This window comes from Macaca mulatta, chromosome 4 (genome assembly GCF_049350105.2).
Source record: "Macaca mulatta isolate MMU2019108-1 chromosome 4, T2T-MMU8v2.0, whole genome shotgun sequence".
Lineage (NCBI taxonomy): Eukaryota > Metazoa > Chordata > Mammalia > Primates > Cercopithecidae > Macaca > Macaca mulatta.
This window is the reverse complement of record NC_133409.1, coordinates 92,818,425-92,845,899: the sequence shown is the minus strand read 5'-3', so window position 1 is coordinate 92,845,899 and position 27,475 is coordinate 92,818,425. Positions and strand designations below refer to the sequence as shown.

Below are 27,475 nucleotides of genomic sequence, written 5' to 3'. Positions count from 1 at the left end.
TGACTTGCAACTGATTTTTATAGCATTATTTCTATAGTTAAAAACATCCAAAGGCCAATTTTCCCTCTGTATTCAACCGACGAGTCAATCACCAAGCCATGCACAACCTCATAAAGAATCTACTGAAACAATTTCACATTTATCTCTCTGTATTTTTGTAGTGTACACGGGTGAGAAATCTCCCAAACACCTGAAGATAGCTTTGTTTCACAGTAAGTCAAAGAAAAAGTATGTAGCAAAACTGTTGAGTGTTATATAAACCAAGGTTCATTTGCATTGTATTCAAGTGGTAAATGCATGGGATATATAAACAATATATATTTAGTATATTAATCCTCTCTAGTAGGAAAGGCAGCCATTCAGGCAAACCATCTTTAGTAGAGTAGGTAAAATGAAGGCTGGGTGGACAACGTTGGTTGCCTGCTTCATAGCCATTGCTTCTTATTATAGCCTTCTTATTATTGTTCACTCTGCTATTGTTTAGTTATTAGGCAGCCATCTGTTTCATTGGTCCTTCCCCAGCTCGAGGGGTAGAATGTTGATTAGCTTAAGCCAATCAGAATAATCCCATTCCATTGACAATATTAGTATAGAGTGATACATTATAAAAACCAGGCCAATAAGAAGATAGAGGCATGAGATAGAAAAATTTTTCTTCTAAAAATATGCAAATTGGGCATTCATTCTATTCTGAGTATTCTCACTTGAGTTTGAGATGCCTGAATCTGCCACAGCTGTGTATTCGGCTAAGATTTCCCTCCTAGGAACACCTCATGTCAAAGATACCCCCAGTCTCATTTACCTCACATGACAAATCAATGTAATAAAAATAAATTGCTCTTATTGACATCATTCAAAGACAAATTTGCGTGTATAGACTCACAAAACCTATGAAATTATTCTTACAGTGGAAAATTCAGAAATTATAGCAGGCAATGGAGGAGATAGTTAAGGGATTTTATAATACAAGCATCCTGATGGCCTTTTCATAAACTCAAGTCTATATATCTCTTTGTTTGCTTGTTTTATTTTTTTAACATTTTCCCCTAAGTCTTCTTTACTTCCTTTCTTGCATAGGCTTTTCTCATACCTTGGATTGATTCTTTCCATGCCTTTCTCTATGCTCATATGAGGATATTATTTGCACACATAAAGGGATTATGGATGGAAGAGCTTGTTGTTCTTAAATCATTGTGCTTATCAAAAGGGAATCATATATTTGATTACATGCCATTTGCTTTTCAAACAAATTGTACATACCTACAAATAATCAGATGGCAATATAATGACCTGAAAAATTATTCCAAAATGGATATTAACAGTAATTTCCCTATTTAAGAATGTTGAGAATGTTTCCTTTTTCCCCACACTTATAAATACTGCTACAGTAAAATTTTTTGTTCACATGTACTTATGTTCATAGGCACTTCTATCAAGGATAAAAAGTATAGGACACACACACAATACACATACACACGCGTTTAGTTGACTATAGGATACATGCTATGAGATTGCTTACCAAAGGCACTATTTTTCTGAGATTATCCTTTTGGAGTTCATTGTACGTTTCATTTGCAGAGTCAAATAAAAAAAAATAGAAAGAAAAACTGAGTTTACAATACCATGCTTAGGGTTCCTCAATTCTGGAATTGCATCATGTTAGGTATCTCAGGACTAGATTATTTTGCAACCACTACTTTGCTACAGTGATACCACAACCCATCAAGCTTTTTATTGTTATTTTATTTAAAAACAATCTGACCACAAATATTTTTGGTATTTATTAATTTCTTCTCATTTACAAACGAGGCAAAATAAAGTACTCATGGATGACAAATAGTTCAGTTTCTATTCTCATCTCTTCAATTTAAAAGTCAGCACTCAGAATTGACACTGCACTCTTAGGAGGTATCTAGTTTTCTGAAGAGACAGATGTGTAACATCAGTCGCCAGACCTGAAGTGGAATTGGCAGTATTTCTTTTCTTTTCTTTTCTTTTCTTTTTTTTTTTTTTTAAGGCGGAGTCTCGCCCTGTCTCCAGGCTGGAGTGCAGTGGCCAACTCTCGGCTCACTGCAAGCTCCGCCTCCCTGGTTCAAGCGATTCTCCTGCCTCAGCCTCCCGAGTACCTGGGGTTACAGGCGCGTGCACGCCCAGCTAATTTTTGTATTTTTAGTAGAGACGGGTTTGCTCATGTTAGCCAGGATGGTCTCGATCTCCTGACCTGGTGATCCACCTGCCTCGGCCTCCCAAAGTGCTGGGATTACAGGCGTGAGCCACAGCGCCGGACCGAAATTGGCGTAGTAGGTTGCTTTGGTAAAGCAGGAGGACATAAAGATAGTTAGACTGGAGTCCAAGGAAGCTCTTTACTAGTTTTTTCCTTCTGTATTAGTTCTGGAACTTAAGACTAGCAGACACATAAACACAGTTGGCAAAGATACTACTGGCAAAGAGGCTTCAGATGGAGCATGTCTCCTCCCTCGCCAGAAGCAGCCATGTTGGCAGGCTAACACATAGAAGGTTGCCTCCCTCTTCCATCCACTCCTTAGAGAGAGATCAGTTTCATCTGTCAGGCTGGCACCTTTAATATGCACAGAAATTCACATGAAAATCAGAGATTGAGAAGGATCTGCATTAGCAAGTGACCCTAGGGAGAGGAAACTTCTAGAAGACACAGGACATAGCATAATGTGGAAAATGGAAGCGATATGGTTGTTGAAAGTGTTCATTACTAATGCTGAAGCGACTTATGCTACATTAAATGAAATACAAGAACAAGGTATATGAACAAAGTTAGGGAAAATGGAATTAGCACTTCACTCATAATACTGTTCAGTCCAGTCCGTGGTTATCTTTCCAGCAGATTCATCTTAATGAAATTATGGCTAAAATTGAATCTGTCTGATGTCACAATATCTTGGAGTATGAAAGAGAATCATTCACTACATAATGCCCTGTTGAGCATAACAGGCAAAGGAATATTAACCCTAACAGTTTTCAATATTGACTTAGCTGTCAGAGAGCCCTGAATTATAGGAGAAACTTTGCCATTATCTACTCAAAACCCAGGAAACTGACACCCTTTGTCTCTGTCTTTCTCAACTAGTATAATTCAAATATTCCTTAAAATTACAAAGATAAAATACCATGATTCACATAATCTCCAGGAGGTATTTATAGGTGATCTAAATTCATTCTGACATCTCTATGCAATGAATTACACAGAATATTAAAAGCCACAGTTTTTAACAGGGAGTCCAGGTCAAGGCAAAATTGTATGTTATATGCGGGAGACAATAGAGAGCAGCAGTTCAGATTTCAGAGTCGGGAGCAAGTCAATCTCAGTTAAAATTCCAGTTTCATCATTTATTTGCCATGAAACTCTAAACAAATACCCTTTCTGTGTCATGATTTCCTTATCTGCAAAATGTGGTTGAGAATAATTATAACACCTACATTAGAGATTGTTGTGAAGCTATAAGACAATGTTACAGGTGCCCAGTAAATCTTAGCAAGTATCATTTGACTATTTGTTTTCCATCCTCTATTGCTTAAATACTTGATTACTTGTATCACCATTAACAGCTGTGAGAAGAAAGGTCAAGAAAGTCCCAATTTTTCTCTTAGAATTTAAGTCAATGTGTTACCTCTCTCAGTGCTATTTACCTCTTGAGGATTTTTTTTTTTTTATTTATTTCTTTGTCTAATTGTACAGTTAAGGGCTTTATCATCTGCCACAGATATGGCAGTAGCTATAAATAAATTGGGAAGGTATTTCAGGCCCAGAAATATGATTTTTGTATCACGGGGTAGGTAGCCGTGGTCTACCAATGTCATCTAAACATGTAGCCTGCATTCTACAAATACTGAAATCAACTAAAGCAGATATCAAAGCAATAAAAATTAAAGACTGGTATGTGTTTTGTTTTCTGAAAAAAAACAAAACAAACAAAAAAAAACTTCTGAAATGTTTGCCGATAGAAGATTTTTATTTATGCTCCTTTATCTAAACTTTTCATATTCTTTTAATTCTGTATAAATAGAAGTTATCAATCAGTCCTACCTTCACTTTTCTCCAGGTCTCAAAAAGATCTAGAAAAAATAAAACACAAAAAATTAATTAACAGAAATATCACCAAAAGTAACAGGTTTTATTTTTCAAAATATACTTAAGCTACATTTTTCTTCAAAATTTTATTAAATTTACCTCTTTTTGGCTATCTACATCTGCATGTTCAGATGCAGTAGCCACTGGCTAGCACAAGTTGAGATCTAATTGAGTGTAAGTTGCACACCAGGTTTCATAAACTTAATTTGAAAAAAAAAAAGATGTAAAATGTATGGTTAATTTTTATATTGATAACATATTGAATGATGATATTTGAGATAGTTTGGGTTAAATAAAATATATTACAAAATTAATTTCACTTTTACTTTTAAAAATTGTGGTTACTGGAAAATCGAACAGCATATGGGTCTTGCATTTGGGACTTCCATTTATTTCTATTGAATGATGCTGCTCAAGACTTATAGAAGGCAAACATTCCAGGGGCCAAAAAAATTAACTACCATTTTAGAAATAAAAATTTACTTTAGAAATTTAAATCCAGGATTCCACTTCTAAATGCAGTGGAGTATTGCTCTTGCTAAGGACAACTAGGGAAAACAGATTTATTATGGGTAATAAAACCCAAAATTAAAACCAAAAAACGTCTGTTTGAAGGTATCAGAGAGCTACTGAGACAACCAGCACTTGAAAGACGAGAATCTTAGTAGGAAGGCCAATGCAGAGATGTGAGCTGTAATTCAAGAGTTAGAGACCCCTGTGGCCTCTGCTGGGAAGGAAGGCAAGGAAGCCAACAGAGCTTTTGGTAATCTTAAAGAGATGAACAGACAAAAGTTGGAGTATAGGATTGCCAAACATCTAGGACTTGAGATCCACGATCTTGGAGACGTGGGAATGAAAAGGAACTAAGCCCAATACTAGTGGATTTCCACTTTAGATGTCAGTCAAATTATTAAACTGTTCATGGGCAAAGGACTATTAGGTTGGTGCAAAAGCAATTCTGGTTTTTGCCATTAAAAGTAATAGCAAAAAAAATTACTTTTCCACCAACATAATACAATATAAATCACAGTCTAAAATGTAGTATAATAAAGACTACAAGTTCCCTATTGGAATCCTTGGAGGACCACACCATATTGGGAAGAACCAGAGTTTGATGGAATATTGGTAGATAGAGCCCCTACTATATGTATCTGCCAGAGGAGAATGAACTTTCGATAAATATAGCACCATTTAGAGTCTCTAAATTTTTGTACATACAATGTTAGTTACTATATTAAAAATTACTAAACATTTTAAGAGACAGGACCCAAGGGACAAAAGTATACATAATCAACAGATGTATAGATGACCCAGTTAGTGAAGTTATCAGATATGAAATTTGATTTATATGTTTAAAACATAAATGACAGATACAGAAATAATCTAATGGAAACTCTATAACTAAAAATGCAATTACAGAATTTAGTATCTCAATAGATGGGTTTAAGAGCAGGAGATAGGATTATGAACTCTAAAATAGGTCAGTGGGAAATACTGGGATTACTCAGAGAGCAAAAATGATGAAAAGTGTGCAAAAGAGGCTAAGATATATATGGGTCTCAGTAAAACATTCCAATAAGGAATATCATCGGATTCCTGGAAGTGAGGAGGGAGACAACAGGCAGTGATCACATTCGAACAGACACTGGCTGAGAATTTTCCAAAACTGTCAAAAGATATCAACCTGAGAAGCCAAGAAGCCCTACAAAACTGACTAGGATAAACATGAAGGAAATCACATTAGGTACATCACAGAAAAACTTTGGAAAAACAAAGACTGAGGGATAATCTTAAATGCATGGGGGTTCAGAGTTGGGGGGCAAGAACTAGCAGACTGCTCATTTGCTAGAAGAAGAAAAAAATACAACCTGGCAAATTGTAAAGCTGGATGAAATTAGGCATCAAAAGAGTCTTGCAAAGCTCATAATTCAACATCTTTGGAAAGGTTGCTGCAGATTAACATATGCCACATGCAACCCTCAAACTAATCCACAAAGAGAAATGGTTAGTTAGCTGTAACAAATTATAGTTATTACAAGGGTGCCTAAGGTTGTTAGTTCTCTGCTAACTATGGGGGCAACATTTATCAGAACAAAAGAGCAATAATAAGTGGAAATTTTTAAAGATGGTTCGTTTTTAAAATTATTTTATTAGACCTTAACATTGTTCATAATTTTAGCTTAAGTTACCAATAAATAATGTTGAAAAATTCTTTTGAGAGTTGTAACGAGCTGCTATTGTAATGATACAACCCTAATTCCTGTTTATATAAAGGCAATAAACTGAATAGATCAGCCTTATAAATAATATTATCACCTAAATAATTTATAAACTACAAAAGTGTGCCAGTTACTTCTTCTCTTTATATTTGTTCACATCTTCCTCTACTTCTCCTTTATCACCAGTAATAAAGGTGAGAAGAGTGACTATTTGCTGCAGTACATACATACAAACTAAAACAGATCACAGCAGGAAGATGCCTCTATCAAATATCACTGAGAAACTCCAATAATAGAGAAGAAGTAGAAAGGCAAGATGCTCATAGCCATATATGTAAATGCCAATCATTGTATACTATAAGTGAATTTGTTCCATCATTGCCTGATGTACTTTGAGACCTAGACCATATGGTCTATTGTGAGCTGAATTCACTTTTCTGTGATCTAACTTCTTATGACCTCTTATGATGTCAACAATCTTCAACGCCTCTTCCTCAGCCATTTATTCACTCATTCATCCACTTATTCTGCAGATATTTATTGAATGCCCACTATGTGACAGGCACTACTCTTTTTTTTTTTTTTTTTTTCTTTAGAGACAGAGTGTCTGTCGCCCAGGCTGGAGTGCAATGGTGCAATCTTGGCTCACTGCAACCTCCGCCTCCCAGGTTCAAGTGATTCTCCTGCTTCAGTTTCCCGAGTAGCTGGGACTACAGGTGCCCACCACCACGCCTGGCTCATATTTGTATTTTTAGTAGAGATGGAGTTTCACCATGTTGGCCAGGCTGGTCTCAAACTCTTGACCTCAGGTGATCCACCTACTTCGGCCTCCCAGAATGCTCGGATTACAGGCGTGAGCCACCGCGGCCGGCCTGACAGGGACTATTCTATATATGGTGCCTACATGGAAGAGACAAGGTAATTAAATAACTAATGATAAGGAGAAAAATTAGGTAGGGAAGAGGCCAGAAACTGATGGGATGCAATTTTACGTAGGCTAGCTAAGGAAGTAATAGTAAGAAGGGAAAGTTAAAGATGACCAAAGTAAGGAATGGAGAATTTGGGGGTGAGAATTCCAGGCAGAGATTCCAACAAATACAAGAGCCATAGGTCAGGAGGAGGGCTGATATGTTCAAGAACAAGGAAGCCCATGAGACTGCAGCAGAGGGATATAGGGGAATATATTGGTAGATGTTATCAGCAAGGGAACTAGGAGCAAGTTCATAAAGGGTCTTATTAGGTCATTTAAAAACTTTGGTTTTTACTCTAAATGAGATGGGATGCCACTGGAGAATGCTGAGCAGAGGGTTATGTGACTGAAGGTAGATTGTAAGGGAAGACTCTTGGTGTGTGGAAGACATACATTGAAAGAGGCTAAGCATGGCAGTAGGAAGACCAGTTAAGAAGCTGTTACAGAGGCAGCCATCATGAACGACACCGTAACTATCCGCACTAGAAAGTTCATGTCCAACCGACTACTTCAGAGGAAACAAATGGTCATTGACGTCCTTCACCCTGGGAAGGTAACAGTGCCTAAGACAGAAATTCGGGAAAAACTAGCCAAAATGTACAAGACCACACCGGATGTCATCTTTGTATTTGGATTCAGAACTCATTTTGGTGGTGGCAAGACAACTGGCTTTGGCATGATTTATGACTCCCTGGATTATGCAAAGAAAAATGAACCCAAACATAGACTTGCAAGACATGGCCTGTATGAGAAGAAAAAGACCTCAAGAAAGCAACGAAAGGAATGCAAGAACAGAATGAAGAAAGTCAGGGGGACTGCAAAGGCCAATGTTGGTGCTGGCAAAAAGTGAGCTGGAGATTGGATTACAGCCGAAAGAGTAAACGTGCTGCAGTAAAGGCTACCTGTGTCCATTTTGGATTTTTCACAAGCAGATTAATAAACTCAAAACTTTCATGTGGAAAAAAAAAAAAAGAAGCTGTTACAATAATCCAGGCATAAGATAATGATATGTTAATGTCATGTGGTACTATAGCAGATGGTGAGAGAACACTGGATTTATTTTACAAATTATATTCATGAATTCTATTCTACTTGTTCTATTTATTCATTTATTTATTCCTTATAAAATAAACCCAGAGGAGCTCATTCTCCCCTTTGACCATGAGAGAACACAGCAAAAAGCCAACATCTATGAACCATAAACCAGGCTCTCACCAAACACTGAATCTACCAACACACTGATCATAAACTTCTCAGTCTCCAGAACATGAGAAAAATATGTCTGTTGTTTATAAACTGCCCAGATTACGGACACCCATAGAGCCAACAGAGTTTACTATGGATTAGCTATAAGGAATGGTAAAAGTTAAGGATGACCATAAGTATTTTTGTCTAAATAGCAAGGGGAAATGTAGTAGGCATCAACTAAAGTAGAGATTGTGGAAGAGCAGATTTGGGGAATCTCAGTTCTGGACATGTTAAGTTTGAGATATTGGATACACATTTAAGTGGTGAATCTTATTCTGTGTTTCTTATGGCAAGGAAGAGTTTAAAAGTGAAACTAATTTAAAAGTAAGTACTCTGTAATTTTTCACAGTTAATTATCTAGATTCAGTCATATATGTAGTGGCTCATGTCTGTTATCCCAGCTACTCAGGAGACTGAGATGGGAGGATCCCTTGAGCCCAGGAGTTCAAATCTGCAGTGAGCTATGGTGGCATCACTGTACCCCAGTCTGGAGAACAGAGTGAGACTTTGACTCTTAAAAAACTTATTTGGATTCATAATGTGACTTGTTGGAAGATACACACTGTTTCTGTGCCAGAAAAGAAATCCATAGGACCCAATGTTGATTATTCATAGAACTTTATGGTCTTGAAGACATGATGTGGAGTAATCAATGGCTTCCCACTGTGGATACACTGAGTTAAGAGACATAAATTATCTTTCTCTGAAGTTATACATTTTGGATTATGTAAATCTGCAGTTGTCAGTCACCATCACTCTGATTGCATTTCATTCTACCACAGAGGACTATGAGGGCAACTCACAGCTGGAAGGAATGCTGAGAAGTGGAACACAGAGTTTGATGTCCTGTGTCAGCCTTGACTAAAACAAACTTCACACTAGGAGTTCACAGTTACCTGAGTCAATAAATTCCTTTTATTAAAAAAATTTAGACTATTTTGAACTGGACGTCTCTCATATGAAACAACACAAGTTAAAAATATTTTATAAAAAATGAAGTCTTTAGAGATTAATTCATTTCCACATGTAAAAATGGAGGCACATCAAAATGATAACATTTATTTTGCTAATTTTTTTTCAGAATTTCTTTGAGGAACAACTAAGATTGTGCAGTATAAAATTATCCACTAATTCTGAAAGAAAAATTTATTAGTGATTTATTCTTATTCTTGTTAGAGCCAACCTTCAACTGTCTGTGTAAATGGAAGACAAAACTACCAAAGATAAAATTGATACCCCCAAGAAAATTCCAAATCTACACTGAAATCAACTATTTTCATTCCCTATATATTTTTTATAGAAATTTCAAGTTAATGTGTGAGTAGTGTTTCCATAATTTAACCAACTTCCTGTAGTCATCCTTCTTTTGTTGAAAAGACCAAATCTAAAATTGAAGTGACTATGGAGAGAAAACCCAAGTTCACTGACTATGTAAATTCTATAATTTGCGTTGCATAATTAGGAATTTATTCTATTAGCAGTCAGGAGCCCAGTAAACTTTCTAGGAGAAATTGAGTTAAAATTAAATCAGTAAAGCTGGGCACGGTGGCTGGCGCCTGTAATCCCAGCACTTTGGGAGGCCACGGCGGGCAGATCACAAGGTCAGGAGATCGAGACCATCTTGGCTAACACAGTGAAACCCCGTCTCTACTAAAAATACCAAAAATTAGCTGGGTGCGGTGGCGGGCGCCTGTTGTCCCAGCTACTTGGGAGGCTGAGGCAGGAGAATGGCGTGAACCCAGGAGGCGGAGTTTACAGTGAGCTGAGATCAGGCCACTGCATTCCAGCCTGGGTGACAGAGCGAGACTCTGTCTCAGAAAAACAAAAAGGTCACTAATATTATTGGCCAAACTCTGGATTTCCATTTTCAGTTTCCAGTGTTTCCCACTATATAGTTATGTATTACTTACTGTATTGGCCAGTGGATGACTTACCTTTGGTTTTACCATAGCTTTTAGTGGCAAAAACTGCAATTACTTTTGCACCAACTTAATAAATTCAGCCGCTGAGTACAGACTTGAAATTTTTTTTTTTTTTTAATTTATGTGTTGGGTGTCTTATAAATGTAACAATGGTTTCAATGGTCCAAAAAACTTCAGACTTTGTTTCATGCTCTTCATAAATTACCAAAAGGCATGCCTTTATTTTTATCAGTGAATTCAGTATTCACTAAGCAATTAAAAAAAATAAAAACTGTCAAATTTGTAAGAAGACATTTCCTTGAAAATACCATCTCATCTTTTTGCTTGGGCAAAAAGCTAATTTTTAGTTCTGAAAATAAACTTTTCTCAACCCCAAAAAGAACTGTGTCCAGAGGAGAGTAAATTAAAAATAAAAACCTTTAGGTAATATCTGACAGAGAAAATATCAAGAGGTAGGTAATTGCTTTCCAGAATTCTTCCTGGGATTCAGAATGAAGATCATGCATGGTGTCTCTGAAGATGCTTAGCATAAGTATAGATAGCATCTGGAGGAAAAAAAAAACAAAAAACAAAAAACCGAGATACCTTTATGTTAGCATTCCATGAGTTAGAGATATCAGCATTTTCTTCTAACTTAATTTATTTAATTCTTGGGTAGCTCTGTAAGTCTAAGGATTAAAATGCCAGAAAGAAAATGAGAGAGGGTCTTAAGATAGAGTTAGCTATAGTCTAAACAAGGAGAGAGGCCCTGTGCATTATCCTCATGTGAATGGAGATTCCTTGGATAATGACTATAGACTGGATAGGGAAAAAGCCTTTGCACACAGCCACCCATTGTTCAGTCTTTATTAGAACCGAAGTAAGTGGAGGCTTGCTTTTCAGGCCCACTCTGTGAGGACTGAAGAGAGGAATGTCACTGGATCCCAACAGTATTTAATGTCTTCATTTTCTAGGACTCTTCTGAGAGAGACCTGGCAGGCTAGAGCAGTTGAGACAGAGATAAGGCAAATCCCGAACCAAGTCACATTCCTAGTAATGAACACTAGAGCATTTCTACAATGATAATGTGCTTTTATAGCTATGGTTGAGTTAATAGAACTTTGATGACATCACAGGTTCTGTAATGAAAAAAATGAAAACAGGGGAAGAGAAAAAAAGTCCCCAGCACAGCAGATAAGGTATGTGACCAACAGGAACATACTGTATTAGGGCAAGAATGAATAAATTACTAAAAGTTTTAACCCATCATCTCAAACTTCTATTCAACTGGCCCATCCCTAGAAGGGTAGAAAAAAAAGAAATAAACAGATGAAAATTAAATATTACAAGTTTTCTAGGTTGGCTATTTGTCACAATTAGTAGTTCCCTTGGTCGTAGGTTTTGGGTGTGCTTTATCCTTTATATGACTATTCATGGATACATTGATTCATGGATACTATACATCCATACATTTTTTTGTTTTGTTTTAGAACTATGAACACATTGAAACTTAAAATACGTTCTAAATGTACTTCTAAGAGCCCCAAGATAGTGTCAAACAGCCATTTTACAGCTCTCTAGATTTCCACTAATCAGCAAAAGTTACTGGCCTTAGAAAAAGCTAAGTTCATTGTCCTGTAAAATACTGTGGGTATTTATATCACAGCGTGATACATCTCAGAGAGAAAAGAAAGCGGGTAAGAGATTTTTAGATCTATTACACCATTTAACTCAAAGAATGTTTATATGACCCACTGCACAAAGTTTAAATACATGAGGCAGTTTTGATTGTTAACTCCCTGAACTTGCTGGCAGAGCAAAGTGAGACCAAGACATTTCTAAACAGTGTGCTCTGGTATTGTTATCTACTATAAGGCACTTTCCGTCTTGTCAGCTGCTTCAGACATCTGCTTAGCTCCGTAAAACCTGCTCACTAGCATGGGGCATTTTTGTTTGTTTGGAGTTGAAGAACATTAAATATTAGCTGGTTATTAGTTAGGTCTGTTTCTCAAAGTTAAATTAAGAGGGAACTTTAGTGATAAAGTCTGTCCTCAAGAAAAAGTTTGCTTAACCCATTCAGTCTGTTTCCCAGATATATTTTTATTTAAAATATATTACAGCTATCTATTACAGAAATATGAACAGTAAAAACAAGAAAACATTCCATTCTTAATTTTCCGCATAACTATTCAATTATTTTAAAGTATTTCTTTTTTTTTTTTTTTTTTTTTTTTTTGAGACTGAGTCTGGCTCTGTCGCCCAGGCTGGAGTGCAGTGGCCAGATCTCAGCTCACTGCAAGCTCCGCCTCCCGGGTTTACGCCATTCTCCTGCCTCAGCCTCCGGAGTAGCTGGGACCACAGGCGCCCGCCACCTCGCCCGGCTAGTTTTTTGTATTTTTTAGTAGAGACGGGGTTTCACTGTGTTAGCCAGGATGGTCTCGATCTCCTGACCTTGTGATCCGCCCGTCTCAGCCTCCCAAAGTGCTGGGATTACAGGCTTGAGCCACCGTGCCCGGCTATTTTAAAGTATTTCTTTACAGATTTTTAAATGCAAACTTGTACGTGGTTCAAAATGAAATTTTGCATTCTGTTACTTTCCTTTATTATGTTGTTTTCTATGTTGCTTTATATCATATCAAATTGCTGCATCATAAGGATATAAGAACACTTAATTTTTACCCTTTGGTTGATTATTTAAGTTGTACAGTATTCCTGTAACTCTACTTGTAAAGTTAATTCTACGCTTGCTTCTTATGTTTTTAGGTGTTTCTTTCTCATGTTACATAACCCCAGCAAGTTTCTCTTCAATTTGTTGAAAGAGAAGCCTAACTTACATATTAGCATTTGGAAAAATGGCTGCATTTATTTTTGGTTAACTTTAAAAATATACAGATGATAAAATTATTCCAAGATATATGTTAGTGTTGCAGTGCTACAATTGTGATTCAATTCTGTCCTGGGACACATGCACACACCCAGACCCACACAGTATATTCATTCTATCAGCATGAGTCCTATCAGGCAGGGACATTAATTCTGCTTTGGGGGATAGGGTAGAATTATGATAACCAAGGTAACTAGGGTCTTTTTCCCAGGCTTAGGAGAAAGTCTAAGCCATTCTAGGGAAAACTTGCAAATGTAAAGAATCTAAATCTAGATAGAATATACAATCAGCCTTTTAAGGCTATAAGGACTAGTTAACATTTATCTTTTGGCCGTTTTCAGCATCTCCCTCCATGCTTTCCTCTTTTATCCACTTCACTAGCCACTTTCCATCTGCTGACTCCTTACCCTGGCTATTAATATTTTTAGGAAAATTGAGGGCTTGGCAGAGGTGAGTTCCCACTCTCAGTCATGATCCTACTACTGCCAGGCCTGATTCAAGCTTTCTCTGCTTTGAGGCAGGTCTAAATTCAGCCAGTTGATGTTTTTGCTATTTTTTCAGAAGTGGTCAACTACTAGGGATATCAGGAGTAGGGCCAACATAGAGTTGGGGTGTTATTCTGGAGATGGAGAGCAAAGACACCTCTTCATCTTATCAGTATCCAATCATGAGAACAGAGGTTTGACCCCAGATCTCATGAAAATAGTCTTAGGTTTTAAACTGAGACCAAGACTGTGGCCTTGGAAGTGTTTTATTATCCAAATAAGAAAATTTTGATTGTAAAAGATACTTATTCTTTAAAAATAATTTAAATAGAATAAAAGATGAAACATAAATGTGTTAGCTGTGTAATAATGCAAGAAATGCCTTACTATCTGCCAAATTGATAGTCTATCCAGGCCAGTGTTCTGCCTCTGATATTGTTATCAGGTCAACACTAGATGTCTGTCAGCACTGATAAACTTCAGTAAGACCCATCCTCAAAACCTATAAATTAAAAAACCAAAAATGGTTTTACATTTACAGCTGATAGAAAATAATAATCTTTTCACCTACTAGTAATCTCTTGACCTGCTTTCCCCTTCAGTTATTGAACCAATTCTTTGCTCTTCTTTTCAGCAAAACTTCTCACTGGAGTTGATACTTACTTTCTTCAATTTCTCTCCTATTATGTCTTGTTTATTTTTAATTTTTTAATACTTTTTTTTTATTTAAGAGAGGGCCTCACTCTATCACCCAAGCTGGAATGCAGTGGCACAATCACTGCAGCTCACTGCAGCCCACTGCACCCTTGAACTCTTGATCTCAAGCAATCCTCCCACCTCAGCCTCAGAAATAGCTGAGACTACAGGCATGTGCCACCATATCAAGCTAATTTTTTAAATTTTTGTTTTGGAAATTTTTAGTAGAGATTGGATCTTGCTATATTGGCCAGCCTGGCATCTAGCAATCCTCCTCGGCCTCCGAAAGTGCTGGGATTATAGGCATGAGCCCCCATGCCTGGCCCTCTCTCACTTTATCTCATACACACTTTAGCCATCCTTTTAACCCCAGAACTCCCGTGAAATTGCTTTTCTCAAAGCCACTGATGATATCTAGGTTAAAAAATCTCATGCCACTTCTCAATCATTGTCTTAAAAATTTAGCAGCTGCATTTGGCCCAGTGTTTCACTCTTCTTCATGAAACATTTCTTCATTTGTTTTCCAGGACACAATATTTTCCTGTTTTTTCTTTTTGTCCTACCTGACAATATTGCTGGTTCTTCTTCATCTCTCAGACGCCATCTGTAAGATACCCTAGACTTTTTCATTGTATTCCCTCCCTCAGTCATCTCAGTCGGTCTCAAGGCTTTAATACCATCTGTCTGTTTATGACTCCTAGTTTCATACCTCCAGCTCAGTCTTCTTTTGTTTTTCAGGCTCAGCTACTTCCTTGGAAGAATAATATATAATTCAAAATTAATATATTCAAGCAAAACCCCTGTTATTCCCCCTCAAAATATCCTCCTCTCACAATCTTCATTATTTAATAATTGACAACTTTACCTTTCAAGTGATTCAGTCAAAACCTTTGAAGTAATCCTTGATTACTCTGCTTATTCCATTCACTAAGTCCAAATTTGTCAACAAACCATTCATTCTTATCTTTAAAATTTATTCAGAAATACACCACTTCTCATTACCACTAGCATTACTACTTTGTTGTAGCCATAACCATATTCCACCTTTCCTCTAGCCAGAATGGTCCAGATGAAATAATTCAGATAAGAAAGATACTATGTCAGGTAATATTGCACCTCTATTGAAAACCCACAATGTCTCTCCATCTTACTCAGAGAAAGTCCAAATTCTTACGATGATTTAAAAAAATCATCCTCTACTTTATCTATTTAATCCCACTCTTGCAAGACTTCATGCTACTTCTAGAACTCTCTTGGTACAGAAATTTACACTTATTGCTCCCAAGCCTAAAATATTCTCCTAGAGAGCCACATGACTCCCTCCTCCCTCTCTTCCAGGCTTTGTCACCTCTAGGGAAAGCTTTCAATGATTGCTATTTAAAATGTACACCTCCCAATATCATATCCCTTTCTGTTTCTACTTTATCTTTTACTGTGTGCCATATTATATATTTTACCTACTTGTCTCTGCCCAATTAAACTCTATCAGTATAAGGGCTCTCTTTTATTCATTACTGCATCCTCACAGCCTAGCACAGTACTAGGCACTTACCAGGCATTTGATAAATATTTGTGACTGAATAGGTACATAAATGAAAGATACAGACAAGAAGTTAGGAGTTTATCACAATAGACCAAGATGAGAAAGTATAGTGGCTTGAACCAGGGTGGTAGCAGTGGACACACTGATACATTGCAGGGATAAAGAAAACACGAGTATTGGGATTCCTGTTATTTCTATTTTTCTCATCATACAAGTAACAAATCCACATTGTAGTTGAATGCATCAGTATTGAGGGTTCATTAATGTAAGGCTTCCCCCCAAGGACTTATCTACCTTCTACGTGCCAATAAAGATCTGCTTCTCAACCTAGAGAACTGAGGACCAGATCTTGAACTGGGATTGCCAGATAAAATATGAGACATCTAGATAAATTTGAATTTCAGACAAACAAGGAATAAAACAAAAAGTGTGTCCCAAATATTGCCCAAGGCATCATTATGCTAAATTTACTAAGAGTATATATGTGTGTGTAAATATGTGTGAATTTGTGTGTATCTTGTTTATTTCAAATTGAAACTGGGTGTGTGCTTTTTTTGTTTGTTATTTGGCTAAAGATGGTAACTCTAACCTGTATTACTGTAAATTCTCTGAACTAATAAACGTTACTTTGTTTCTTCCTTGGGAAATATATGTTAGCTTTCTGTCGGTAAGAATAAATCAGATGAGTCTTATTTTTTTCTTTAATATCTACTTTACTTTTCATTGATAGGGGCTATGAAAGATCAAAGCCATATAATCAGAGCCAGAGTTCAATTGTCTTTAAACTCACTTGCTATACTTTTTTCATTGAACACTACTTTTCAGCCAATAACAATATCAAGATGGAAAAAATATCTGTAATCTAGTTAATTAATGCTACTTTACATCTAGTAAATTTCAATTTATTTTATAATTCCTTTTCTGCCATCTGATTAAATATCATGCAATGTGGTATATTCAATTAAGTGTTTGTCTAACAGAGTGGTCCCCCAGTACTCAGTCAGCCCAGGGCCAACTTTTCAGCAGATGGTGGTCAGGCCTAAGCTCTGCCTTTTCCCCGACTCTCTTAAGTTGATGTGATGTACAAATCATGTACATCTATGATTTTATAATACTGAATGGGGACAGCTGTGGATGGACTCCTTCCCTTTACCAGTGTGTTCTCCCTGTTCCTTTAACTCTTACATTGTAACAGAGCACAGGAAGAGTTAGCAAGTGAGGAAAAGTTACAAAGGAAGGAGAAGAGCAGTCTTGATACTAGCATAAACAAGAAGAAAAAGAAGACTTCAGAGCAGAGAGTGGCTGTTATAGAACTGATATCTCACTAAGTCTATATTTGTGTAATCCTTATATTTTAAAAATCCTTGGTTCAAAGGCTATATCGTTCACATTTCTTTCTTTTTCTTTTCCTTTCTTCCCCTCCCCCCTCACCCCCCTGCAAACATAGACACTGAGCTCATGTTTGGAAACAGTGAATGACCAGGAGGCCTATATAGTGCAGAAACATTCTCAGTTATTTAAGTTCAAGTCTACAGTGCTCCCCTTTCTTCATCATCCCAGAGCTCTCAGGCAACTGATACTGAGTAACATGGGGAAAAAACTCTAAAAGACAAGGTCTCAACCTGAAGGAATTCTGGACAAAGTAATATTTTAACCTCAAATCCATGGAGGTATTGAACTTTCCGAGACATGAAGCTATTTATTATTGTCTCTCTTAGACAAATGTTTCAAAAAAAATAAAAATGGAAAGAAAAGAAGAACACGAACTTAAAAAGTGATGAAAGCCTTAAATCTGTATTCAAAAACTGTCTCAATGTCATATGTAATCACACTGAGAGTAATAGACACAACTTATTTTGAAACCAACAGGTTTTATACTCTTTTCCTACCCTGTATATTAATATTTACCATTTACCCCTCCAGTCAATGCTACCTAATTTTAATTAGTTGTTTTAATCAGTTTTTCCTTTGGTAGAATATTATCTCCATCCCAGTATCTCAAGAACTTTTCGTACCTTATTCACAATTGTTGCTTGAGATGAATTTCGTTATTGATGAATAAATTAGAGAAATCACTATGCGCCATCCTATGAGAAATCTTCCCTTTAGACAACGATTTTCTCAGCACCCTACACTGATGTCTACTCCTTTTCAGCTCTTTAAATTGCTTGTGTTGGCTCCATGTGAAATGCACTCCAACACTTTTTTCCTGTATAAATACTACCCATCCTTCCAATTCTTGCTCAAATTTCACTGACTCTATAAAACCTTTCTTAATGTTTTTAATATATGTAACTCACTCTGATTTTAAACTTTCATGTCCCCTACTGAATTTAGCATTTAATTATATACCATCTCCTTTTTATTCCTTCTCTCTTCAACAAGATTGACTTCTTGAAATCAGAATATCTATTCTTTCACTTCTACCTATCTTCTATCAAAATACTTATTGATTTATTGATGAGGTACCTGGAAATAATGGAGGTAAAAACTTACTAAATGAACAAGGGAGGAGTGTGACTAGTGTTACAGCACAGGAATCAGAGACTAGTGATGTATGACTAATGACACTGTTGAGTCAGTGTCAACCCCGGACTATAATAACAAGAATCAAATAATAACATAATTCCATGCACAGAGTAAGTATTCAACAAATGTTTATGAATTAATATATTAATAAATTAAACCCAAGCAACTGTTCATGCTTAATTAAGCCCATGCTCACTAATATCAACAATATCCATTTTAGAGTCATTCTAAAAGTGAAATCACTCCTTTTTTTTTTTTTTTTTCCCAGTCTCGTGTTCTGGCCATATAAAAAAGCTTCATACAAAGCAGTTGGAAAACATGTGGTCCCTGTTAAGCTTGGCAACAGCATTACATCAAAAGCTGTTAGTAGCAATAAAAATTTTTAAATTGTTGTTATATATTGGCAGAAGCTGAAAATCAATAAAAATATGTGAAAATAACAATTAAAAATACTGTGAGACCAGAACCAGAACATAGAATTGTCTTCATTGCGTTTTAGAATATTAACCATAACTTAGCATTTCCTAAAGAACAGTGGGTCACAATTATCAGTTATCACTATGTGCCAGAGATACAATTATGGATACAAATTCAAATAGTAAGAGACATGGGATTAAATGGGAAATCTATCAGTAACCGCAGATATTTCATTGTATCTTTCATACTTGCTGAACATTAGGTCATTTCACCTCTTTTATTTTATTTATTTTATTTATTTATTTTTTTTGAGACAGTGTTTCACTCTGGTTGCCCATGCTGGAGTGCAATGGCACAATCTCGGCTCACTGCAACCTGTGCCTCCCAGGTTCAAGCAATGGTCCTGCCTCAGCCTCCCAAGTAGCTGGGATTACAGGTGTCCGCCACCACGCCTGGCTAATTTTTTTGTATTTTTAGTAGGGATGGGGTTTCACCACGGTGGCTGAGCTGACCTCAGGTGATCCGCCCACCCCGGCCTCCCAAAGTGTTGGGATTACTTGCGTGAGCCACCATGCCGGGCTTCATTTCACCTTTTTTAAAAGAAAAGTATTATAAATGTTTTTCAGCTGCATGTCTCTCAGCAAACAATATGGCTAAGTTTTATAGAATTAGTGAAACAGAAGCTGTAAAAATCTTCATCCACATGGACAACTTACCATCTAGAAAATCTTCCTAATCACCATTGTTGTGTCCATCATTGATGGATCTGTTTACATCTTCATTTTTAATTATTTGTGCAAATAGTACAAGTAGAGATATTCTTCACCTTCTACAACTTCATGCCAGAGGCTTTGGTGAGAACTTATTCTATATTTTAAACATCTAGTGTACACCATTAGAAAGTGGCATTCCTTCTATTATGACACAAGATCACTATTTTCTCCAAGTTCTGTGTGGCTTTTTGGTATTTACTACCAGGCAACATTAAAAATGCATCTTTAATGTTATAGCAAAATGTGAAGCATTGTGAAGTGTTTGCTTTCTCCATATTTCCTATTCCAAATAACATCTTAATTCTACACGAACTGGGCACAGGAAGTCTGACATCACACATTTTCAGACATTAGTCCTGCCTCCTCAGATTGTACACCAGTTGTTTGTAATGGAATAACAACCACAACATTTATAAATCACTTTGCAGTTTACAATGCATGTTGACATATATGCCATTCACACCAAAATAGATTAGTAATGTTCAGCTGAGTTCAGGATTCTGAAATAATCATTTATCACAAGTATAAAACAATTATGGAACAACTCAGATTTTTAAACAAGGAATAAATGGGGCGCATTGTGCAGCTATGCACTAACTCACCCTATCTAGGCCAGATGTCCACATTTTTATAGGTGGTTCCTTGGCATACCTCATGGATATGTTGTTAATTGGATGTTCCCATCAGAATTACCTGTAAAGCACATAAAAATACAGAATCTTGAGCTCAACACCAGCTCTCTGGAGTTACGTTCTGTGTGTAGGTAAGAGAGGATTGATTTCCCAATTTGGTATATTTTTACAAAGCTTAATTAATTGATTCTGAGGCACATATTTGATGGTGGATTTTTGCACTTGCAACATTTTACTTTATGGAAACAAAAACTTTTCATATTTAAAAAAATGTAAGCCTAGGACAAACTAGTTGACATCTATTCTTTAGAAGCAGCTAATAAATAACAGGAAATAGACTGAATTTATCAGCATGGTGAAACTAGCCATAGGATAGAATGACCTTATTTGCTATTTTTATTAGAGATACTTGTTTCAGTCTTGATATTAAATATTTTTATAAAATTACATAAGCCTCAATCAATCACATTTACTTGCTAATTTTGACTTTCTCGGTCCATCCTTTCTTTGCATTCTTTTTAAGTATTTATTCTTTGTTGAACCTGAAATATGAGAGAGAGAGAGAGAGAGAGAGAGAGAGAGAGAGACAGACAGACAGAGATTCAGAACTTTCCAATAAGAATTACTCTAAAAAATCTCTAATGTGTAGTCTTTTGGAGAAGTCTTATCCCATTCTTGTGTGACTTAATAAATGCTTTTTCCCTCAAAATACTGATATCATTCAAGGTAGATGAATGTGACCATGCTTATCTATTTCAAGCCCTATATATATTTAGTTTTACTGTAAACATTAGTAGACATTGTAACTGTATATGATAATACTCCTTGTTTTTCATTGGGAGAGTAGAATTCACATATATATATATAAATAATGAATTGGCTGCTAAATCCAAAATATTTTTGACTTGTAAAATCCTTAGACCGGAAGGTCTTAAAAATTTATAAAACAATTATCTCATTGAGACAGCAATTCCCTTGGTTGCCCAGGCTGGAGTGCAGCGGCACAATCATGGCTCACTGCAGCCTCGACCTCCTGGGTTCAAGCAATCCTTCCACCTCAGCCTCCTGAGTAGCTGGGACCACAGGCATGCAACACCACACCAGGCTAATTTTTCTATTTTTTATAGAGACAAGGTTTGACCATGTTGCCCAGGCTGGTCTCAAACTCCTGAATTCAAGGGATTCTCCCTCCTTGGTATCCTAAAGTGCTGGGATTACAGGGGTGAGCCACCATGCCCAGCACAGAGTGGTGAATTTTATGAGCAAGCTTACTTGCAGCATGGAACACTGATGTCATATTGGACAACTGAGGCCACAGGAAACCACCTTCTACCTTGTACTCCAGGTCTTCCTACAGATACACACACACCCTACTCGCAGTAGAAGTATGCTACCACAGTGTTTCAGATGAATTTACGCATCAGTTTACAAATGGTTTCCACTTCTTAGTAAAATAATTATTTTATTTTTTCTCTTTTACTGACTCACCTCCTTCATCAATATGCAGTTATTTTCTGCTAGTTTTCCACATCACAGGGCTTAACCTCTCTCACCAAAATGACTGTCTCTGGCACTGAGATTTGTGCCTTGTTTTTCTTCTTCTTTAACTCTGCTTCAGGCACCTTTATTTATGTTTTCATAATCCTCCAGAGACTTCTTTCTTTCCTGCTAAAAGAAGGGATAATTCACAGCACAAATATCTACTTCAGTTTTCTTCCTACCCTATGAGTACTAGGAGGATAGTGCTATTTCCAGTAAAGTTTGTTTCTTCATTTTTCTCTTCTTTCCTGAGGTGCAAAATAAAAGAGTAAGAAGAAAAAGAGAAGTGATGCTTCATCCAGATGTGGGACAGAACCAAAACTGGTCTCAGCATAACCGAGGTTCAATAGACACTCTCTTTGATAGATCAAATTAAGTTTATTTCTAAGCAACAGCCTCCAAATATTTTGATTAACTGTTACAGAAACAAAGAATCATTAGATCCCAAATGACCATAAGCATCATCTTTGAACTTCACATCTTATATGAAAACAAATCTTGACTTAGTGCCCCTAAAGCAACTAACAACACAGTTTTCCTTTTGTCAAATGCAATAATACTATATGTATTCTTTTTTGTTTACCCATAAATAAAGTATTGGTTTATCAACCACCTCACTTTACAGATCCTAACAGTAATCATTGCCTAGTTTGCTAGTAGCTATCAGATGATCAGTGGAAGAGATTAGTGAATCCAGAAACGTGTCTATGCATTGTACACACAGAGATTTCATAACATAGTCAAGATGGTAAGGATATTTCAGAAAGATAGTTTATTAATAATTGATGAATATAACAACTGGATAACTAATCCAAAATGATAGAGTTGCTTCCATACCTCTTACCGTACATCAAACTTAATTTTGACTCAATCACTGGAAGTAAAAATATAAAAGTAAATGAAAATATAGAAGTAGCAGAAGCAGTCATGGCAAGGTTTTAAAAAGAAATCTTCTGACTAGGGATGGTCTTTCTATATATGACATATATCCTGAAGCCATAAAGTAAAAAAGGAATTGAAATTTTAATTATATTACATTCAGTAATAATAGCTATATTAAAGTTTCACTAACAATAAGGTTAAAATCAAAACAAAAAATGGAGGTACAAATATTTGCAAGTCACATTACAAACAAAGTATTTTCCCCATATATTAGAAGACAATAAGAATAACAATGGTATGGTAGAAAACTGGAAAATAGTAGAAATAGTTTACAGAAAAGTATTAAAAATAACTTCAATATGTTTTAACATATACAAATTTGCTCTTATGCAAAGAAATTAACATGAACATTTTAAAACTATCCCATTTTCACTTCTCTGTTTGGCAAAGGTCTAAATGTTTGTTAACAAAACTGTGTTGGTGGGCTATATGGTTTGGCTGTGTCCCCACCCAAATCTCATCTTGAATTGTAGCTCCCATAATTCCCACATGTTGTTGGAGGGATCTGGTGGGAGATAACTGGATCACGGAAACAGTTTCCCCCATCCTGTTCTCGTGGTAGTGAGTAAGTCTCATGATAATTGATGGTTTTATGAACAGAAACCCTTTCACTTAGTTCTCGTTCTCTCTCGTCTGCTGCCATGTAAGACGTGGCTTTTGCCTTCCACCATGATTGTGAGGCCTCCCCAGCCACATGGAACTGTGAGTCTGTTAAACCTCTTTTTCTTTATAAATTACCCAGTCTCAGGTATGCCTTTATCAGCAGCATGAAAACAGACTAATACAGTGGGGTTGTGAAAAAAGAAATACTCTAATTTATTTTGGAGGGTGTGTAAAAATTTTTATAATAGCCATTTTTAATTAGTTGTCACTAATTAAACCCCAATAAAGGACCTTATACTTGAAAAGAACTTAGAGTCTTTATTACAGTACTCTACTTTTAGGAATTTGTGTTAACATTACTCATTACACATTAGTAAAATTTTATTCATTCAAGACTATAAATTGAAGCACTGTGTTGAACTGGCAAAAATTTGGAAAGTACCCTATATGTTCAGCAATATGACTGATGAGGTACATTTGGATAGTTCCTTACAATGGAATAATATGCAGATGAAGTGACATAAATAGCAAGGCATTAAAGCAGTGCTCATGCTACATTTCATGTGTCTGTATGTAGCATGCTACCGCCTGCATATAAGAATGTTTCTATCCGTGCATGCATTTGCTCGATATGCATAGAATATCTCTGGAAATATGTAGTATTTTGTTCATGGAAAGGGTCTGGATGGATGGCAGACAAGCATATGTCTTTTCTACTTGTTCAATTTCATGAAGTTTTTAATTTAAGATGTACATTAAGTCAAATTACAAACTCAAAATTTTCAGTTGCATAATCACATTTTTGTAAATATTTTACCTAATAAAGGTTTGCCTAATAAAGGTTTTTATATTTGTAGCTCATTTAACATAAGAATTCTTAACATAGAGATAACATATAAAGTAATTTATTTATCAATTTCAGTTAAGTTACAGTAAAGGGTCTCTGGGACCATCACTTCCTCCAGAACTTAGGACCTTCCAGGCGACTGACATTTTGTAATGAACTTTTTCTATCTGGTTTTCAAATCATTACCCTAATAATTAAAACCCGTTTGCCTCGGATATAAAGTTGATTAGTGAAAACTCCTTATACTACTATTGCTTGTATTTAGATATAAATAATATATTTGTAATAATAGTGCAGGGTAAATATTTGGCTATGATTTCTTTTTGTTTAAGGTTAGTGGACTATATTTGCTTGAGAATTAGGCAGAGCTAGCTGGTCTCCCTATTTCTGCTTAGGCAGCCTGAACACTAAATACCTGGTAATTATAGTCCACCCCCTCTTTGTGTGGACTCTGATTAAAAGTCAGATTCAACCCCACTGGCCTTATAAGAGAACTGGGCCATGACAGGCAGGGACATGTTGGTGAATTCTCTCTGGGTCAGAGAGCAACAACCAGACAAGTATTCACTTGTGCAATTCCTGCATATTAACGACCACTGATAGAATTTTTTCCTTGGTCTGATAAGAAAGGATTCCACTTTCTGAGGACAATACACAACACCCCTTCCCAGCAGTCTGTGTAAATCCTAACCTTCTTGGAGTGAGAGAAATCATTAAATTCTACCATCTCCCTTTGTCCAGGAACCTCCACTTTTCCTCTCTACTGATCCTGGGAGGAACAGGAGATGACATGAAAGTTAGCTTTTGTTTTTATTCATATACTGGGTCTATAACACTGTATGAATAGTTGCTTCATATATAGGGGAGAAAACCTATTTGGTTTTATATCTGAATCTGCAAAATTAGTTTCACCTGAAACTTAAAGATATTTGCATCATTCTTTTCCTTTAGCCAAAAGCTGAGGTCCCTCAATGAGATCATGTGCAGAATAGGAGTTCAATTTTTGTTGAATTGAACAGAGTGTCCTTGAGACCAGGCAGATGATGCTTATGTCATTATAATTCCTACCCAAACAGAAGACTGGCAGTATAAAACATAAAACCTCCTCTCTGGGTTTTCAATCATTCTCTTTCATAAGGACAAAATAATCTCTAATTAAAGTGAAGCTCATTTATATTCATGTAGAGATAATATGCAACCCTCCCATCCCCCTCAAAAAAGACTAGTTCTGTATGATTGCAGTAACATCTAATCAGTTACAATTTGTGTGGTTTCTTTTTTCCTTTTTTTCCAGAAAGCTAACTACATTTACATGATCAGCATGATACATATCAAAATACTTGTTAATGTGAACTCAATTTGAATGATACCAGGGGTTTTAAGTTTTATGGAGCTGATTTACCAGGTAGAAGTGCTTGATATTTTCCCCCTTGTCAAGATTTAAAAAAAAAAAAAAAAAAAAAAAAAAGGAATTTAGGAGATAGTGATAAGTTTAATTAAAGTGGAACTTTAAAAGAGTATTTAAAAAGGAGTTATTTTAAGATGCCTAAATTTCAGTAAGTCATTATACAAAATAATTATGGGAGCTAAAGGAATTTTCAAACTTTACAAATGTTCACTTGGTGTCTTCATTCTTCTTTTTTATTTCCTTAAGTCTGATTCCAGAATTTAAGTTCCTTTTGAAATTTGAAAGTAAATATTTGAATTTACTTGTTCTCCCACTTTCAGTTTTTTGAACCAACACTGAGAGAAATAAACTTAAAACATATTGAAGACACTGCATTTTTAAAGTCTCTTTATAATAGCAGCTTACCCTCTACCTACATGATTTATTCTAGATTCATTGTACATGATGCAATTGATCAGAAATCATAGTCTTAGCATTAGCAATATAAGTAAATGGCTTTTGCTTTTCTATATGTTAATCGATTCTTCTGGCTTAGATCTCAGGCCTAAGATTCTATTCTCACTTCTGTAATCCTGGTCATTTACTCAGAACTGTAGGCAATACTGACATCCAAGGTAATTCTTGATATACTGCATATATGAATTTCTGTCTTATATTTTTAAAATTTTTCTTTATTATACCCTTCTTGTTTCAACAATATTCTGAATTAGTTAATTAAATCTCATGGGCGGTATTTTTATATATAGCAAACTTCAGGATAAAGATTCTGAAATACTTCCCTGCTTAAGAGACTTTAACTTACTTTTGCATATGAACTTCCAATAAGTTAAAAATACAGTGATGGTAATAGTGATCGTTCACAGCACCCATCACTGAAACAGCTTGCATTAGAGGCATTGGGTTTAATAGTCTAGTCTTTGTAGTCACCTTTAATAGGGAGCAGATCCGTAGAACTCCTTGGTTCACCTGGCAGGAGCTCTTTTTCATAAAAATCTTGAGACTCTCTGAGAGTTGTGTTTCTCTTTCGTTCAAAAATATGTTTCAGTTTACAACAAATTAAGAAGTATTTGTTATGTGAATGAATAAATACATAAACTTACATGGTTAATTTTACAACAAATCAATACGTATTTGTTAAATAAATGAATAAAGACAAACATTTACATGGTTAATTTTATAAAGTTTTGCTAATTGGTCAGGAAAAAAACATTACTTTTCCGCTGTGATGTGTGATGACAGCCACCTTCTACCTTTCAGTTGCCACTTAACAGCAAATGATTTCCTTTTTTTTTTTTTTTTTGAGACGGAGTCTTGCTCTGTCACCCTGGCTGGAGTGCAGTGGCCGGATCTCAGCTCACTGCAAGCTCCGCCTCCCAGGTTCACGCCATTCTCCTGCCTCAGCCTCCCGAGTAGCTGGGACTACAGGCGCCCGCCAGCTCGCCCGGCTAGTTTTTTGTATTTTTTAGTAGAGACGGGGTTTCACCGTGTTAGCCAGGATGGTCTCGATCTCCTGACCTCGTGATCCGCCCGTCTCGGCCTCCCAAAGTGCTGGGATTACAGGCTTGAGCCACCGCGCCCGGCCAGCAAATGATTTCTTATGCTCTAAGATTTTACTCTGTGAACACAGTTTCTTGAAGTTTAAATTTATTCTTAATGAGAAAATCTCAGTTAACGTAACAGAAAGGCATTGCCTGAAGAAGCAGAGAAAAGATACTAATGTAAGTATCAAATAGC

At 36.2% G+C, this 27,475-nt stretch overlaps 1 pseudogene across 1 annotated transcript; it reads left to right on the top strand.

Moving 5' to 3' along the window:
* The first annotated feature begins 7,740 nt into the window (after window positions 1-7,740).
* On the top strand, window positions 7,741-8,221 carry LOC707085 (small ribosomal subunit protein eS24 pseudogene; annotated as a pseudogene). Its single transcript, XR_001444367.3, has one exon. The product of XR_001444367.3 is annotated as a small ribosomal subunit protein eS24 pseudogene (transcript).
* The last annotated feature ends 19,254 nt before the right edge of the window (window positions 8,222-27,475 follow it).